We start from the raw sequence: 19,364 nt of genomic DNA, 5'->3' as shown, positions 1-19,364 counted from the left end.
GAGAGAGAGAGGGAGAGGGGGAAGACAGAGAGCGGGAGACAGAGAGGGAGAGACTGAGAGAGAGGGAGACAGACAAGGAGACAGAGGGAGAGGAAGGGAGAAAGAAGGGAGACGGAGGGAGGGAGATGGAGGGAGAACAGAGGGAGGGAGGGAGACACAGAGAGAGGGAGACAAAGAGAGTGAGGGAGACAGAGAGAGAGAGAGACAGAGAGAGAGAGGGAGGGAGACAGAGAGGGATGGAGACAGAGAGAAAGGGAGACAAACTGATTGAGAGAGAAAGATAGAGAGAGGGAGGGAGACAGGGAGAGGGAGGGAGACAGGGAGAGGGAGGGAGACAGAGAGAGAGGGAGACAAACAGAGTGAGTGAGACAGAGGGAGGGAGGGAGACAGAGAGAGGGAGGGAGACAAGAGGGAGGGAGACGGAGGGAGGGAGACGGAGGGAGGGAGACAAGAGGGAGGGAGACAAGAGGGAGGGAGACAAGAGAGAGGGAGGGAGACACAGAGTGAGTGAGACAGAGGGAGATGGAGACAGAGGAAGGGAGACAGGGAGGGAGACAGAGAGAGAGGGAGGGAGACAGAGAGAAAGGAGAGAGAGAGAGAGAGAGAGAGAGAGAGAGAGAGAGTGAGGGAGACAGGGAGAGGGAAGGAGAGAGAGGGAGGGAGACAGAGGGAGACAGAGGGAGGGAGGGAAACAGAGGGAGGGAGACAGAGGGAGGTAGACAGAGGGAGGGAGACAGAGGGAGGGAGAGAGAGGGAGGGAGACAAGAGGGAGGGGGAGGGAGGGACTGAGACAGAGAGAGGGAGGGAGACAGAGGGAGGGAGACACAGAGTGAGTGAGACAGAGGGAGGGAGACAGGGAGGGAGACAGAGAGAGAGAGGGAGGGAGGGAGGGAGAGAGAAAGGGAGACAGAGTGAGGGAGACAAAGGGAGAGAGAGGAAGAGAGAGCTAGATAGAGTGATAGATAGAGAGAGAGAGAGAGAGAGAGAGAGAGAGAGAGAGAGAGAGGGGGAGATAGAGAGAGGGAGAGTGATAGAGAGAGAGAGAGTGATAGAGGGAGGGAGGGAGACAGAGCGAGAGAGATAGATAGATAGAGATGTGTGAATGCTGGGTCTGGTGGCTCAGTGGACGAAGGAGTCCGCTGCAGGGGCCTGTGTTCAACCTCATGGTCACAGTTTTTCCCCCCCTCTAGCCCCGCCCCCTCCCCCACTGCCCCCGCCCTCACCGGTGCGGCCCTCGGCCACAAACCACACTGTAAATTTGGCCCCCGAGAGAAAGTTTGTGAGTACCCATGTCTTAGAGTATCGTTGAGTCTCTGAATGTCATCAATGGAGGAGGTTTCGAGAAATATCTGGGTGTCGTCGGCATAGAGGTGGAAGGGGATGTTGGATTTTTTGAGTATGGTGGTTAGGGGTTCCATGAAGATGTTGAAAAGTTGCGGGGAGAGAACTGATCCTTGGGGGACACCTCTGCAGACGGGGTGTAGGTCCGGCGAGAAGTTTTTGATTTTGATTCGTTGGTTGCGGTTCTGGAGAAAGGAGGAGATCCAGTGGAAGACCACCTCTTCTGCACCTAGCCTTTCTTGGAGTATCTTGATGAGTAGTTTATGGTGCGCGTGTCAAAGGCTTCCAATAGATCCAGGAGTATGAGTAGGCAGCATTGGTCTGCGTCAAGAAGATACTTGTGTATATCATCTATGACATTGAGGATCGCTGTCTCTGTGCTGCAGCCTTTTCTGAAACCTGATTGGTGGGTGTCCAGAAGGTTGATGCTGTCCATGTGTTGGGTCAGTTGGAGGAGAACGCTCCATTCCAGGGTTTTAGTGAGGAGAGGGAGATTGGAGACGGGCCTGTAGTTGTTCAAGTCATTGGTGTCCAAGCCTGTTTTTTTCAGTAATGGCGTGACTGGGCCAACTTTTAGGCAGTCAGGTATGACTCTGGTTCTCAGGGACCTGTTTATGATCTTGGTCCAGAGTAGTGATAGGGAGAGTTTTAGCTTTTTGGCCAGTTGGGCAGGTATAGGATCCAAGGCGTGTGAGGAGGGTTTAGAGGTGGAAATCAGTTTGTCTATCTCTGTTTCGGAGATGGGGTTGAAGAATTTCCAGTGGTTAGAGGGGTGATTAGGTGTGGTGTCTTCAGACCCCAGGACCGAGTTCCTGCAGGGGTGGCTGCGGTTAACATCCAGGGTGAACTCGATCTTGGTGACTTTCTCATTGAAGAAATTGGTGAAGTTTTCACACAGGGCTTTAGAAGCCTGCGTTGAGGATGAAGGGGGCTTGGAAGTTTGTTGCCTGATGAGGGTGAAGAGTTCTTTGGGCCTGTTTTTTGCATTTTAAAGAGCATTGCAAAAGAAGGAAGTTTTTTTGTGTTTGATGTGGGTTTTGTACTTCTTGCGTACTGATTTGAGTTGGTCAAGGAAGATTGTGGACAGTTTGTTCCGCCAGAGTCTTTCTGCAGCTATGAGTTGACTTCTTTATTTATGTTGGTGTTAAACCAGGATCTAGAGGGGGTGTTCCTGATTCTTTTTAGTTTTAAGGGGGCTGTTTGGTCCAGCATGGAGGTCATAGTGATGTTGTAATGAGAGGTGAGTTCTGTTGTGGAGAGATCATCCGAGGAGATAGGGAGGATCTTATCCTTTTCTCCAGGTCGTCCAGGGGAATCTGGGTTAGATTTCTCACCCAGTGAGGGAGTTCCTGCTTAGGGGGTTGGCATATGATCATTTGGTTGATGTGGAATTGGATGATGTGGTGGTCGGACCAGTCGACTGGCAGGGTGCGATCAATCGTGACGGTGCCAGTTTGGGCAATAATGGCATCCAGGATTGATCCTTTGTTATGTGTTTCCTCTGAGCAGTATTGGGTAAGGTTGTTGTTGCGTAGGAGTTCGTTCAGGGTTTGGATCAGCAGGTTGTTTTCCTCGTTCCAGTGTAGGTTGAGGTCACCTAGAATTAAATTGCTGGAGTCCCGGTGTGCGCAGTAAGTTATCAGATCTGACAAGCATTCTCTGAATTAGGTGGTGTGGCCTGGCGGATGGTAGAGGAGATGGCAAAATAGTGTTCTGTTGTCACTCGACTTGATGTTAGCAGTTAGACGTTCAAAAGTGTTGTACTTGAAGGCTTCAGTTTCCATCACAGAGGTTGGTGTTCTTTTGTATGATTGCTATACCCCCTCCATGATGGCTTTTTCTGTCTTTGTTGATGATTACAAAGCCTGAGGGCACCAGCATGTCCATGATTGGGGAGGAGAACTTATTTAGCCATGTTTTGGTGATGAACGTGATGTCTATGTCGTGGGTCAGGATGGTTTCAGGCAGCTCTGTGGCATGTTTGATGGCTGATTTGCAGTTAATGAGCATGCAGTTGGTGGTGGACGCCCTGTTTTTGAGTTTCTTTGTTAGGGGGGCCATGAGAATATTCGTGAGGTAGGCTGGGGGTCTTGAAGATCTGGGTGGGGAGCGATCTCTTCTAAATCCAGTGATGACCTGGATCTGTGACTTTGGGGTGACAGTCACAGAAGTGCCATATGAGGAGGCAAAGTCCAATGCTTCGCTCGTGGACATTGCAGCTCTTGTTCTATTGGGTCTCAGTGTTAGGTTCAGGAGTGGGGTTGTGTTCCAGCAGGGCCATAGAGCCTTGGAGGGCCTTTGGTGTTTAGTGCCGATGGTAGAGGACGTCGGGTGAGGGCGCTGGCTAAGTCCTCGGAAAGAGGAGAGGTTCATTAGGATTTCTTTGATGCCTAGTATTACCGTTTTTAGCTGGTTTTCCAGCAGCGTGAGACGTGGTGTTGTAGCCCTAGAAGGGGGAGTGGGGGTGTTCTGGGAGGGGACGTCGTGGGAAGGCAAGAGCTTGTCCTTGATATAGTGGCTTTTGGTGTTCGGGTTGCCAGTGTTGTCTCTATGGGTAGCCATGGGTCTGGGGTGAGAGGCTTCTCGTCTTGCTTTCAGCGACCTCCTCTTATGAGTGGGTAGCAAGAGGGAGCTAAGTGGTGTTGATTGTGGGTTGGAGGTGCTGGTTGATTGTTGAGGGTTAGGTGTCAGTCCTCCATTGATTGGAGAGCCTCACTTGTGACGTACCTCCAGTTTGTGTTGGAAAGGGGTATGTAGAGTGCGCAATCGGTGTGGGGAGGATGGAGGGGAGGCTGCGGTCTAAGGGGGTGGGGTTGGCGTTGAAGGCATTGGGTGTGGGGTTGGGGTTGGTTTGTGATGGCATCCAGCGGGTCGGTCTGTCCTGGGGTAGGGCATTGTTCAGGCTGGGGTGACGTGTGTGGGAGGGGGCATTGCGTAGCGAGGGGACGAATGAGTCAAACGCATCTAGATTGTCATTGGTGGCTTGGATTAAGACTGTGCCGTTGGAGTATATGGTCACAGAGGTGTTGCCGCTCCGCCTGGGGATTATGGTCATCAGTTTACAGCTGTAGGGAGTGTTAGTTGTTTTGGTTATGAGGAGATGTGATCTGAAAATGGTATTCCGATTTTCCGGTCTTTCCGTATGGAAGATGAGATCCATTTTCAGCTGTCCTTTAAAGGAGCAGTGGTAAATGTCCGTGAATAGTGTTTCTGGGTGTTGTCTAATCAGTCCGTGTTTGAAGTTTTTTTTCGTTTTAGGGGAGAGGTTGGGAGGGGGAAATGATGGAGAATGAGTTCAGGCTCTGTGGTTTTAGGTAACTATATGTAGCGAGTGCAGGGGAGGTTGTGGGGGTGGGTGACATTTTGTCTGAGTTGTAAGGGAGGGTAGCTTTTCAGAGCTCTACTCAGACTGTTAGGCATTTTCCAAGCTATCCAGATTAAAACGACTAAGCCCTTTACTGCTGAGGTTGGTGTGGCAGTAGTGTTGTTCTGGGGAGCGTGGGAAAGGTTATTTGGCAGATTATTAAGAGCGTGGTTCAATTGGCTTATCCAGTAAGTGGGAGTAGTGGGGAGACAGAGGTCGCCATCTTGGGGACAGGCATTGCGTTACAAGCTGGCAGTGGGAGTAGGGATTCTGGGGAGCGTGGGGAAGATTATTTGGGAGATTATTAAGTTGCCGTTCAATTGGTGTGAGACCGGTGCTTATCCGATAAGTTGGAGTAATGGGGGTCAAAGGCCACCATCTTGGGGCCAGGCATCACGTTACGGAGCGGTGCAGCGGGAGTAGGAATTCAGGCCGCCATGCCTTTTGCCGTTTCAGTTGATGGGGCTATAGGGTTGATCAAGGGAGATAGGGTGATTTGTTTAGGCGATGGTTGTTACTTTTCTGTGGGGAGGATCCAGTGTTTGGTCCGATGGATGGATGTTAGGGGAGGGCGGAAGCCAACATCTTGGGGCCAGGCATCGTGTGAATGTATGGCGATGCAGAGTGCTGTTCCTACCGGATTTTGTGTCCAGCGCCTCTATGCTTGGTTGTTGACAGGTTCAAGGAGACGAGTTAGGCATTAGAGGTAGAGAATTGGCGAGGAGTGAATTGGTTAGATTCAGGAATCGATTATTAAGTGATTGCACGCCGCCATTTTAAGGTTAGATAGCAAGGTCCCATGACTTGTTTCTGACAAATTTCTGGATTGGAGCGTCATTGAGTATAATGATTCCCTTGCCAATGGAACTGGTGAATATGCCCTATCACAGTTCCTTTTCGGGTACTCACCGGAGTTAATTTTAGGTTGTCGCAAGGGGTAGGGGGAGGGCTGTTGGAGCTGCGAGGTGGCCGTTCATTTCAGTTGTGACTGTAGCCTTTCGAACTCTAGTTACTGTTATCGCTTGTATGCGTCCGTTGTAGTTTGGGATAACTTTTTTTGGTTGATGAGTGCTTTACGAGTATATGAGGACGCAATTTTGGGTTCAGGCAGCATGAAGGTGTGCCCCGCCTCTCCCGTTACTGGGTCAGCCGTGATTTTCTCTTTCTGGAAAGCAAGTTGTTCGGGATTCAGACAGGCGAAGTGGTTGATGGGGGCAAGGAATGTAGTGGCTGTGGGTTGTTCGTTTGTTGGGTATTTAGCGGGTGTTAGAGGACGCCATTTTGGGATCAGGCAGTCTGGTGGCGAGCCCTGCGTCTCCTGTTCCTGGGTTGTCTCCTCTCGCAGATATACTTGCAGGATCCCGGAGAATAAACCCTGTCACCTCCGGTTGTCAGGTAGTCATCGGAACTGGCAAAACTCACTTAAACCCTTAGTGAGATTCTGCAGTTACTGGCACGAGGGGGCTCTTCGTTTCATCGAAGTCTTTCGTCTATTCAATTCCTGTTTCACGCTTGTGTCGATTGAATGTTGAGTGTCCGGTGTTGTTTAGAGACTTCATTGGACTCTTGCATGTCAAAGCGGTGTTTTCCCGGACCTTCTGTTGTAGAGTCGGCCACCTGAGAGATCCCTTCTGAGGCGGAGGCAAAGCGGCGTGGATCAATGCACTCGGTGGAGGCTCAACAGCGTGGTTCCGGGTCACCTCTTAGACGATTACGATTGCGAGCTGGTGAGTCTCAAACTATTCATGGAGCACCTGGCAGGGGGGGCCACCGAAGATTTTCACATAATAGTGATCCAGTCCCCGTACCTCCAGGCGCTCGCACTCATAGCTCTGTCCATGCGGCCATCTTGAATCATGTCTTAGTTTAGCCCAGTGGAGTACTGATCTCTCAACTAATGCTATTGGCTGTTTGATTTACCCTTCCACTTCTACTCAGGTGCTTGAAGAAATAGCTCCTTTATAGCACTAACAGTCTGTCTACTCCTGTTGACTCCTTCCAGTATGTCTTGCTCTAATGTGCTAACGCTGCATTCGTTAGCACATTCAACCAGGCTTATTAGCTTTACCAATGCATGTTTGTTTAGCATTGTTGATGAAGCTATAGGTCATGAGAATGCCTCTTCCGCAAAACGGAGGGAAGTGCAGGTCAGAAAAATGCTCACAAAAACGTTTAAAATACGATTCAGGGAATGAATATGTGATTGGGAAATCCGACAGAAGTCATTAGAGAATACCCCGGAATAATGGAGTTTATTTGGGCAAAAATTAAATTTTCTCTACTTCGGTCCCTAATGGATGCGCTCTAAATGGGGGGCGGTGATGGCGAATACTGCGCTTTTGGTAGAAGTGAGCAGAAAGAAAAGCTGATAATGAAATTCATAATTATGACTCTGGCCTCGTCATTGTTGGAAACCACGGCAGCGCTTTGAACCGACCTTAAGGAGGAATATACAAAATAGCTTTGTGGGCAGGGGTGACAGGGGCACAGCAAACTGCGGTATTGTACACCAGAATGTATGTAGCGCTGCAGAGCCCTGGCGATACAACCTGTCGACTCTGGAAACTGGAAAGCCGAGTTCTAGTGCCTCCTTCCCTCTTACTAACAACAGCCTGATCAGACACTATTGCATCTCGGTGGGCCCTGGTGGACTCGTCTGCAGGACTCTGAAGATGGTAGTAAGGGGCTGCCACTAGCCTTCGGCGCTATAATTACAGAATGATGTTCTGATTCACACGTCAAGCTCTGAGGTCCTTCAAGCCTCTAGGAGGAGCAGGGTGCACCCGCTCGATTGACTAGTGACTGAAAGCCCCACACCAGCACTACAAAGCACCAGCGGCTCTTACCAATCTGTAACTTTCAAAATACACTAGGAGCGAGGGGGCTGCCCACCCCGCCCCTAGGGAGCACAACAGCCTGCTTCATTAACTGGGCATCGGCAATGCAAATAGGACTTGCCTTTTTGTAGACGCTGCACAACAAAAGAAAAACAAGCTAAAGCGAAAGCACGGAGGGAAAGAGTAACCTGACCCATGAAGAATACAGCTGCCACCCAAGGAGGCACTGCAGCTGCCGCCCTGCGCCGCTGCTCGCTCCCGCAAGCTAAACGCTGTGGGAGTGAACCTTTTCAAAAGTGGTTGGACATGCACCCACCTTTACCATTTACAGTCCCTGATTCCAAAACGACGCACGCAACAACCAACCCAATGCATGGGGGGGAGTCAGACCCACACAGAGTTAATTTTGAGTGCGTACAAGAAGCCTCACAGAGCAGCGCATGCACACTGGCTCAGGCTCGAACTAAAAAACTATGAAGGTAACAAAAAAAAATCAACATTTATTATTCTTTCCAGCATTGCAAAGGGCCGTTATGGACTGCTCTCCAACACTAACTACACCTCCACAATCCATGCAGTATGACACCATAGGGGAATATTGTGCAGCCAAATCGTGAAGTTGAGATTGGACTTTTTTTTTAATGGACTCACTGCTTCGGTTTGTTGTGCTGCTATTGAACTTTAGAGTCCTTCAGGTTTGCGTTGGCTTCTTTCTGCTCACTATGAACTCCTCTTATGAAATGTGCAAAAAATATAAAAGTAGGAATAAAATACCAAGTATGATTTTTGGAAGCATTGTGAATAGCTGTAACACACTGCTCACCAGCTGTTATAACAACACTACAATCCATGCAATACGTGGCCATTCTTGAAAACTGTGGAGCCTTAGCTGTTGTAGTAGTCTGTACCTCTAAAGTGACTTTCTGACCGGGTATTGTTGCTTTTGCCACTGATGTAGATGATCTTCTAGCTTCCCTCTTATAGATCGCCAGTTGGAGACGTTTTCTATAATAGGTTTTAAGATAATATGAGATGAACATCGTCCCATATGAATATTTTTTGTTCATCCCTATAGAGAGGGTCTTGTCAGACATCGTGCATTGCACTAGTTTTACAGCAGTTTTTGATTCCCCATACGTTTGGGTAACAATGGATAGTTTGATGTTTGTTTGGTAGTTATGTTGTGGTGGTGTGTTTAGATGTTGAAAGTAAATTTTTGAAACTGTTGTTTTTTTTACAATTATGTTGTTAAAATAAAGTTAAAACAATATGTTACTAAACAGCTAAACTCAAACTTTGTGTAAAATATGTTCATACATCTGTTTTACACTTTTTTATTTGTATTCATGACTAATAATGTAATTGCAATCTCCGGTGCTTCTGTGAAGAAGTAAAATGCATTTTTTCTGTAGTTATTTCGATAAATGAATACAATCAATCAATCAATCAATCAGATAATTTGTAAAGCGCACTACATACCCGCAAGGGTTTCAAGGCGCTGAAGGGTGGGGAGGAAGGGGGTGCTGTTGCTACTGGTCGAACAGCCAGGTCTTGAGTTGTCTCCTGAAGGGGAAAGTTATATTAGAATCTTACTAAATAGATACACTGAAACTTTATGTCAAATATGTCTATATATGTGTTTTACACTTTGTTAAAAACACCCGATATTCGCAGTTTGCCCTTGGCAATAGCAGTCATAGAATCATACAGGCACTACCTGTGCAATCACCAAGGACGTCCTTTCTGCATCACTATACAAAAGTGCCTCCTGGCATAGTACTAGTTGGGGGATGAAGTCCCCTTGGCTATTGAGGTTATTTGGGGGCCACGTATCCCTCTTGTTATCTCCAGCAAGTTCTACACAGACAGTTTGCTAAGAGGTTTTCTAAGGCCACACTCCCTTTCCACACCATTCTGCAAACATGTTTCCTGGCACACTACTGGTTGGAGAATGAAGTTCTCTTGGATGCCAAAGTGACCTTCGGGACCAAGAAGCCCCTCCGGTACTTTCTGTAAGTCCTTATTCAGCGGGATTCAGGCGAGCTGGTCAGAGGCCCCACCCCCTTTCCACTACATTCTGCAAAGACCATTGCTACTTAAAAAAACATGGAAATTCATGGAAAAAACCAAAGGTTACAGGTAAGTTATAGTTAACAATTAGCATTAAAAAAACTTTAGAAATTCACTGAAAGAAACCACAGGTTACAGGGATGATATAGTTAGGAAATAGATTTTTTTTTAAATGTAGAAATTTACTGATAAAAACCAAAGGTATAGGGACTTATAAAGGTTACAGGGGCGTTATAGTTAGGAAATAGATTTTTTTTAAACTTAGCAATTCACTGAAAAAAAACAAAGGTTATAGGGACGTTATAGTTAGACTGACATTTCAAAGAAATTTGGCAGTTATAGTTAGCTGAGCTAACTATAACTCACCCCCTCGCGCCTCCACATTGCACTGCTTATGACCTCACATATTACCTCACTCATGACATGGTCAGTGACATCACTGATGACATTACTGATGACTTCTCAAATGACAACATTGATGGCATCATTGATGACATCATCCTCAGAATCTCTGACACAGCCACTCACACCTCCATGTAACATTCATACACCCACTCCAATTTTCACACTGCCATTCTTGAAACCATTGACACACCCATACCAGTACTTACATACCCACTCACTCATTCATAGGTCTATACATACATCCACTCACTCACCCATGTAGCCACTCATATACCCACTCACTCACTAATACAGCCACTGACACATCCACTCATGCTGCCATACAGCTACTTACACACTGTCTGACACTCATAGAGCTACTCGCACACCTACTCACTCACCCAGAGAGTCAGTCACACTGCCACTTACCTATTCAGTTATACACACACCAACTCACGTATTCAGACAGATACTAACACATACTCACTCACCTATACAGTCACTGACACAAGCACACACTCACCAATACAGCCACTCTCACAATCACTCACTCACACATACAGTCACTTATATAGTCCAACACTCACCTATTCTGCCTTTCACATATGCAGTTACTCACCCATATACCACTGAGACATCCATTCACTGAATGACACAGACATACACACACTCACTCACCCATACAACCCCTTACAGATGTACTCACAAACCCATACAGCCACAGACTCACCCACTCACCCATCCATGCAGGGAGCCACATACACCCTCACCCACCCACACAGACACTCATACACCCATACAGGTACTCAGACAACCAATCAATAACCCATACAGGCACTTATGTACCTACTCACCAATCCATACAGCAACTTACACACCAACTGACAGACCGATACAGCCATTCACACAAATTAATCACACACCCATAGATTCATTGAGACACATATAATCGTTCACTTATAGTCAGTCATGCACCAACTAAATCATCCATGCAGGCACTCATACACCCACTGATTAACTAATATACCTTGGTGTATATATATGTAACACTCATACCATTTTTGGAAACACTCACAGTCACCGGATGATGCCATCAGTAATGTCATTTGAGATGTCATGAGTGATGTCACTGACCATGTCATGAGTGATGTAACGTGAGGTCATAAGCAGTGCATTGTGAGAGATAACTATAACTGCTGAATTTCTCGGGTTTTGTACGAGTGAAATGTCAGCCTAACTATAACATCCCTGTAACCTTTGGTTTTTTCAGTGAATATATATTACCTACTGGCGGTCGCCAGTAGGTAGTTATAGTTACAACCTAGTTTCTATAGAGAAAGCATTTTTTGATTTGCTAATAACTTTGGCATCGTTTGACGAATCTTTATGAAATTTTCCAAAAAGTTGCACTTTTTAGGTTAGCTCCTATCTTGAAAGTTTGGGGGTGATTCGTCAAGCGGGGGCTGTAAAAAAGAGGGGTCCCAAAATGCGTTTTCCCCATGTTTATTTCCATCGGAAATTTTGCGACGAGCTACAGCCCGAACTGCTGAACGGAATTACCCCAAATTTGGCACAAAGGTAGTGCGTTGGTCAGAAAGCGACCTTTTTTTAAATGGTGTAAATCCATTCAGTTGTTGCTGAGAAATTAGAAAAATAAAAGTTTTGATATCTGGGCGGACCCTAAGTTCCATGCACGAGCTTCACTGTGATTGGCTGTCAACACTCCAAACCAGGAAGTGTTGGCAGCCATCTTGTGGCTCGGTAGAAGCGAGTCGCTAGAAAACAGAGAAACAAAGGTAGAAAACAAGAGAAGGGGCAGGGTAGAAACACCCTGACCCCCTATGCCTGCTCAGGGAGTCCCAGAAGGACCCCCAGATCCCCCAAAAAATGTAAAAAATAATAGCGGGGGCTCGCTAAGGCTGCGATGGCCCACTGGGGTCCCCGCAGTCTCGGGGCTTCACTCATGTTGGGAGGGGGGGTTGCGCGGCCCCCCTCCTGGAGCCCTCCATCTGCTTATAACTTTGGCGTCGTTTGACGATTCTTTATGAAATTTTCCAAAACGTTTCTCTTTTTTGATCAGCTCCTATCTTGCAAGTTTAGGGGTGATTGGTCAAGGGGGGGCTGAGAAAAAAGAGGGGTCTCAAAACGTTTTTTCTCAATGCATTTTCCATAGGAAACTTTAGACAAGGCTACAGGTCAAACTGCTGAACTGAATGACGCCACATTTGGCAGGGAGAAAGGTCTTGGTCCAGAAAGTGTGGTTTTGTAGAAATGGTGTAAATCTGTTCAGTAGTTTTTGAGATATTAAAGGAAAAAATATATATATCTATATATATATATATATATATATATATTACCTACTGGCGGTCGCCAGTAGGTAGTTATAGTTAGGACCACGTTTCCATAGGAAATCCGCAACATTCTATTTTGAATAACTTTGGCGCCGGTTGACGAATCCTCGCGAATTTTTCAAAATAGGTGGGGCGCTACGCTCCGCTCCTACCCTGAAAGTCTCGGGGGGATTCGTCAAGCGGGGGATGAGATAAAAGGGGGGTCCCAAAACGCGTTTTTCCCATGCATTTTTCCATAGGACCTTTAGACACAGCTACAGCCCGAACGGCTGAACAGAATTACTTGAAATTTGGCAGAGAGGTAGTCCTCAGGTCAAGGAAGTGCCTTTTGTAGGTTTGGTGTAAATCTGTTCAGTAGATTCTGAGAAAATAGCCTTTAAATCAATATATATATCTGAGCCAGCTTACGGTGCGCTTACGGTGCGCTTACCGTACGCGTACGGTGACGTGCGCGAGCGCGATTCTGATTGGCTCTTAGATCTTAGTAAACATTCGAATCGGTCGAAACCAGGAAGTGGCAGCCGCCATTTTCTCACTCGCACTCTGACAGGGGGTTGAAAAACAAAGTGCAAAAACATATAAAGGGGCTGTTTAGACAGCTCCCAAGCACCTAGCCATGTCGAGGGTGTCCCCAACGATCCCCCAAGTGAAAAAAGGCAATTTTAATTTTTTCGAAAATTTCGCCGATTACGCTTACTGTACGCGTACGGTAATAAATAATAAAAAAAAAAAATCCACATTCTCCCCACCCCGTGTGCAAATTGTGCCCGCAGGGCACCATTTGTGCATGGCTTATTAAAGTAAATGCAAAACATATATTTTACCTGTCACACCGATGCTCATCATATGTCCTCCATGTGCGCACGGTGCGCGAAGCGCATCGTGCGTTCATGGCCCATCTAGCGTAACGTTGGTACGCGGTGCGCGAAGCGCACTGCGTGCTCACTGTGCGCGCACGGTGCGCGAAGCGCACCGTGCGCGCACGGAACGAACTGCGTTAAGTGGGCGCGCACGCCACAAATGGCGTAAAGTAACTTAGCATTTAAAAAACCGTACAAATTCACTGAAAAAACCATAGGTTTCACACACGTTATAGTTAGGAATTAGCATTTAAAAAACCTTGCAAATTCACTGAAAAAACCATAGGTTTCACACATGTTATAGTTAGCTGGACATTTTACTGATAAAAAACCAATGAAATTCCCCCGTTATAGTTACTGTAGGCAACTATAACTCACGCGACCGTAATCCTCTGCTGATGACATATGTGTCTTTATGAAAAAAAAATATTTGTAATATATGTATAGCTAAAATTTAATGGAAGACGACATGGGCAAATAAGTGTCTAAATACAGTATTAGCATCAGCAGAGGATTACGGTCGCGTGAGTTATAGTTGCCTACAGTAACTATAACGGGGGAATTTCATTGGTTTTTTATCAGTAAAATGTCCAGCTAACTATAACATGTGTGAAACCTATGGTTTTTTCAGTGAATATATATATATATATATATATCTGATTGGTGCCTAACTCCCGAGCACAAGCTTGCCTCTGATTGGCTTCTAACACTTCAAAGCAGGAAGTGTCCTCTGATTGGCTGCTAACACTTCAAACCAGGAACTGTTAGCAGCCATCTTGTACCTTGCATCAAGTGAAAATATAAAAGAAAGGTTCCGGGGTCAATTTAATACAGCAGAGCTCTGTGTAGTGATGATTTGGACGCAGTGAAAGTGTAAGATTTATTAACAATAAAGAAGAAACAGGTGAGCGCCAGGCAGCACGACTTCCACTCCAGGACACCAGTAGGAAGATAACCGTTTCACGCTCCCTGTGCCCAACATCACCACTTCACAACTATACCTTTAGAAGCCAGTCCGTCGGCTCGCAGCTGTCTACCTTTACGAGCTAGTATGCTGCTGTGCCTCTACCTCTGCGAGCTACTACGCTGCTGTTCCTTTGGGAGCGGACGGCTCGTAGTTCTGCCTCTGTGAGTCGAGCGGACGGGCTGCAGTTGTCCCTCTACGAGCCTGGGTACGAACTGTTCATAAGTCACACTATATGAGCATTGAAAAGCCATTTTGTGATTCAGTCCGTCAGCTGACATCTGTCCGAGGCATTTCTGAAAACATACCGGAGCTCTTTCTGTGAGAGATACCCCTTTCACGCTGCGTCTCCCCACATTAGCAGGTAACGCACCCTCTTCCCACATCATCAGCATACCCCCAACAACCTTCTTGGGCCCAGAAGTATCCCTCTATGAACTATTAATAAAAAAGAGGGTTGTGAGGTTGGAGAAATAAGAATCTTAGTTATGTATAGATTTACATATAAAACATTTTATTAAAACAAAACAACAACAAATAAAACTATGTACAGCCGTGGCGTGTCATCGCTGGTCCATTTGTGATTCACAGCCTGCAAGACAAAAAGAAAGATAAGATGGTGCGTCATGCGTCCAGCAAAGGAGATAGAGAGAGAGAGAAAGAGTGAGAGAGTGGAAGAGAGAAAGAGTGAGAGAGAGAGGAAGAAAGAGAAAGAAATAGTGAGAGAGAGAGGAAGACAGAGAAAGAGGGATAGAGTAAGAGAGAGAAAGAGTAAGATACAAGGAAGAGAGAAAGAGAAACAGTGTGAGAGAGAGGAAGACAGAGAGAAAAAGAGTGAGAGAGAGGAAGAGAGAGAGAGAAAGAGTGACAGAGAGGAAGAGAGAAAGAGTGAGCTACAAGGAAGAGAGAAACAGTGTGAGAGAGGAAGACAGAGAAAGAGAGAGAAAGAGTGAGATACGAGGAAGAGAGAAAGAGAGAATCAGTATGAGAGGGAGGAAGAAAGAGTGAGAGAGAGGAAGCCAGACAAAGAGAGAAAGAGTGAGACAGAGAGGAAGACAATGAAACAATGTGAGAGAGAGGAAGAGTGAGAGATAAAGAGAGAAACGGTGTGAGAGAGAGGAAGAGAGAGAGATAAAGAAAGAGCTGAAGAGAGAGAGAGAAAGTGAGAGAGGGAGAGAGAGAAAGAGTGAGAGAGAGGAAGAGAGAAAGAGTGAGAGAGAGAGGAAGACAGAGAAAGAAAGAGTGAGAGAGAGAGGAAGACAGAGAAAGAGGGATAGAGTAAGAGAGAGAAAGAGTAAGATACAAGGAAGAGAGAAAGAGAAACAGTGTGAGAGAGAGGAAGACAGAGAGAAAAAGAGTGAGAGAGAGGACGAGAGAGAGAGAAAGAGTGAGAGAGAGGAAGAGAGAAAGAGTGAGCTACAAGGAAGAGAGAAACAGTGTGAGAGAGGAAGACAGAGAAAGAGAGAGAAAGAGTGAGATACGAGGAAGAGAGAAAGAGAGAATCAGTATGAGAGCGAGGAAGAAAGAGTGAGAGAGAGGAAGTCAGACAAAGAGAGAAAGAGTGAGACAGAGAGGAAGACAATGAAACAATGTGAGAGAGAGGAAGAGTGAGAGATAAAGAGAGAAACGGTGTGAGAGAGAGGAAGAGAGAGAGACAAAGAGAGAGCTGAAGAGAGAGAGAGAGAAAGTGAGAGAGGGAGAGAGAAAGAGTGAAAGAGAAAGAGAGAAAGAAAGAATGAGAGAGAGAGGAAGAGACAGAGAAAGAGAGAAAATGGGAGAGAGAAAGGAAGAGATGGAGAGTATTGACACTGGAGAAAATCTTCGCAGCTCACCTTTGTGCCACCAGTGTGTCTCCAACCACGTGCCGGGACATAGGGCACCCTCAAGTTTAGTAATCTGAAAGATAGTATAGATTTAGTTATTGCAGAGTACATACAACTGCACACACGTAATTCTCTGTTTCAAGGAAGAGAGAAAGAGAGAAAGAGTGAGAGAGAGGAAGAGAGAGAGAGAAAGAGTGAGAGGAAGAGAGAAAGAGAGAAAGAGAGGAAGACAGACAAAGAGAGAAAGAGTGAGAGAGAGGAGGAGAAAGAGTGAGAGAAAAAGAGAGAAAGAGTAAGATACAAGGAAGATATAAAGAGAGAAACAGTGTGAGAGAGAGAAAGAGTGAGAGAGAGGAAGAGAGAAAGAAAGAATGATAGAGTAAGAGACAGAGAAAGAGAGAAAGTGTGGGAGAGAGAAAGGAATAGATGGAGAGGGAGTGTTGACACTAGAGAAAATCTTTGCAGCTCACCTTTGTGCCACCGGTGTGTCTCCAACCACATGCCGGGAGATAGTACAGCCCTCAAGTTTAGTGATCTGAAAGATAGTATAGAATTAGTAATTGCAGAGTACATACAACTGCACATGCGTAATTCTCTGTTTCGCTAATGCACAATGAAGCTGGTGCACCCTATCCACTCCCACTGCTCAGAAGTGTCTGTGCGCTCTTGTGCGCCCAGACTGCTGCACACTAGCCACTCCCACCACCCAGAGGTGACTGCCCGCTGCTGCAGAAAGAAATCTCTCTGCTCACCTTGCACCACCGGTGTGTGTGTAATAGGGTCCACCACGTGCGAACAACTTTGTCATGTGTACAGGATGGCCACGCAGATTTTTCGCGCGTTCAGCTTTGGTGGTGATGAGGGGGATGAACGTCGATTTGTGATTCACAGCCTGTTAGATAAAAAGCAAGATAAGATTGTGCGTCATGCGTGCATCAAAGGAGAGAGGAAGAGAGAGTGAAAGAAAGAAAGAGTGAGTGAGCAGAAGACAGAGAGAAAGAGAGAAACAGTTCCTTCACTTCCTGCCGATGGAGTGCAGGAAGTCAATAGTGTATGCTTTAATTACTTCACAACTCGACTATGCCAATAGTCTTTATATTGGTCTTCCCGAGTATCTGATGAGGAGACTACAGCTTATACAAAATGCGGCAGCTAGGTTGATCAAGAATGTGCCACTGTGACATCATATCACCCTCCATCTACGTAGCCTACATTGGCTCCCAGTTAGGAGAAGAGTACAGTTCAAAGCCCTAGTACTTGCACATAGAGCAATCGGAGGGACCGGTCCTCAATATCTGAAGCGGAGACTTCATAAATACAACCAAGCTAGGGCACTTAGATCTAATAGTTGTAACTTTTTGGTCATTCCTCGTTTTGTGAAGACAATGACCGGTGGCCGTGCGTTTTCTGTAAAAGCCGCTACCCTTTGGAATACTATGCCCAATCCCCTAAGAAAAATAGATGTGGAAATCCTGTTCAAGAGAGCACTGAAGACAGAGAGAGAAACAGTGAGAGAGAGGAAGAGAGAGAGAAAGAGTGTGAGAAAGAGGAACAGAGAAACAGAGGAAGAGTGAGAGAGAGAGAAACAGAGAGAGAGGAAGAGAGAGAGAAAGAGAGAAACAGTGTAAGAGGAAGAGGGAGCTAAAAAGAGTGTGAGGGAGAGAAAGGAAGAGATGAGGAGGGACACTGAGTGCCCACACTGTGTACAAAACCGTCACAGCTTACCTTTACGCCACCGCTCTGTCTCCAACCACATGCCACGACCTAGTGGTACTCTCAAGCTCCCAAATCTGAAAGATAGTCCAGAATTAGTAATGGCAGAGCAGCGTTGGATTAGGATTCAAAATCGGCCCGGGCACGCTAAAAAAAAAGTGGCCTACATTTGCATTTTGTCTTTCCTCAAAACACTGCTTCGGCAAAATTTTATTTAAAAAAGGGGGAAGGGTGAGATACAAAAAAAATGCACGGATTTGTTTACACTGGTGACTTAAACACAAGTGAGGCCACTTCTGCTCAGGCCCCCTGCCCTGCTAGGTATGCATACATTAATGGGCGATCCTGCGAGAGAAAGAAAGTGACACCTCTGCCTGCTGCTAAACATGAGGTAATGACACCCATCCGTCTCCAGAAAGGCCATTCAGACACCCAGATACCCTGGCAGTATCCAAACAACAGCGACACCGCACAAATCTGCCCCCCAGAGTGCTCCAAAAAGCAGTCCACAGTTGGAACTCGGCACCGGCTCCTCGGGCATTGCACAAGTGCCCGCGTTACCAATCCGACGCTGTGGCAGAGTATATATGAGTGCGTACGCCTATATCGCTCTGCCATCAGGCAGCTGTACCCCATCCACTCCCACCGCCCAAAGGTATCTGCCCGACGCTGTGCACCAAGGCCTCACTGCTCACCTTTACGTGGTCACGGAACCCTCCACACCATGCAGCTCCATTCTGCAAGCTAATAGTTCTCACATTTCGTACTGAGTCTTGATATCGCCATGGCAGATAACATACTAGTGCACCTATCATCATCGCAGGTTGTACACCCGCTCAGTGCTTGCGGTGCTACTAACTCAGTGAGAAGTGAGGCCACGCACGTGACGGTAGGCCCTCGCTGTTGGGATCAGGCCTACACTGCGGTGCAGCAGAGCACACAAAACATCAAGTGTCCGGACCACCGGGATAGGCCATCACCGTGGCGACCGCAGTGCATGCGTTGCGAGCAACTTTAAAATGGCATAGAGCGCATGCGCCCAGTCTTTTTTATTAGTAGGGTCAGGTGTCCTGTGATGCCTGTGCCGGATGGGTGTGGTGTGGGTGTATACCAGCTGTGAGGGAGTGGGTGTGGCATCAGTGTTGCCAGATTGGGCTAGATCACACACAATTGGGCTATATTTTGCCGGTTGTGTGGTAAAATTTTGGATTGTGCTAGTTGCCAGATTATAAATATATATACAGCGCTCCAGCAAAGTAGTATGTTAAAGCGCTTTATTAGACAAATATTTACTTGGCATCCTACTGCAACATTAATTCCATGGCATTCACCGCCTGCTTGACGCTGACCCTGCCCCTCCTTCCCTAAAGTAGCAATATTGGGCTACTTTGGGATACTTTTTGGTTGGCTTTGGGCTATAGAATGCTTTAAAAAATCTGACAACACTGGATGCATGTGTCCGTATTGGAGTGCTACCGTCACCCGGGTTGCAAAAGCCAAATTGTCACTCTGTGAGCAAAGTCCAACAATATGGCCAACATGGAAGGTACGGGTAATTACTGACCCTATATACATCCATAGTTCCACACAAGAAATATGGTGGACATGAGACATCTGTGTGGATATGAATGTTTATTGCACATTCAGTGGAGTGTTG

This window comes from Triturus cristatus, chromosome 7, assembly GCF_964204655.1.
Source record: "Triturus cristatus chromosome 7, aTriCri1.1, whole genome shotgun sequence".
NCBI lineage: Eukaryota > Metazoa > Chordata > Amphibia > Caudata > Salamandridae > Triturus > Triturus cristatus.
This window is presented reverse-complemented; position numbering follows the sequence as displayed.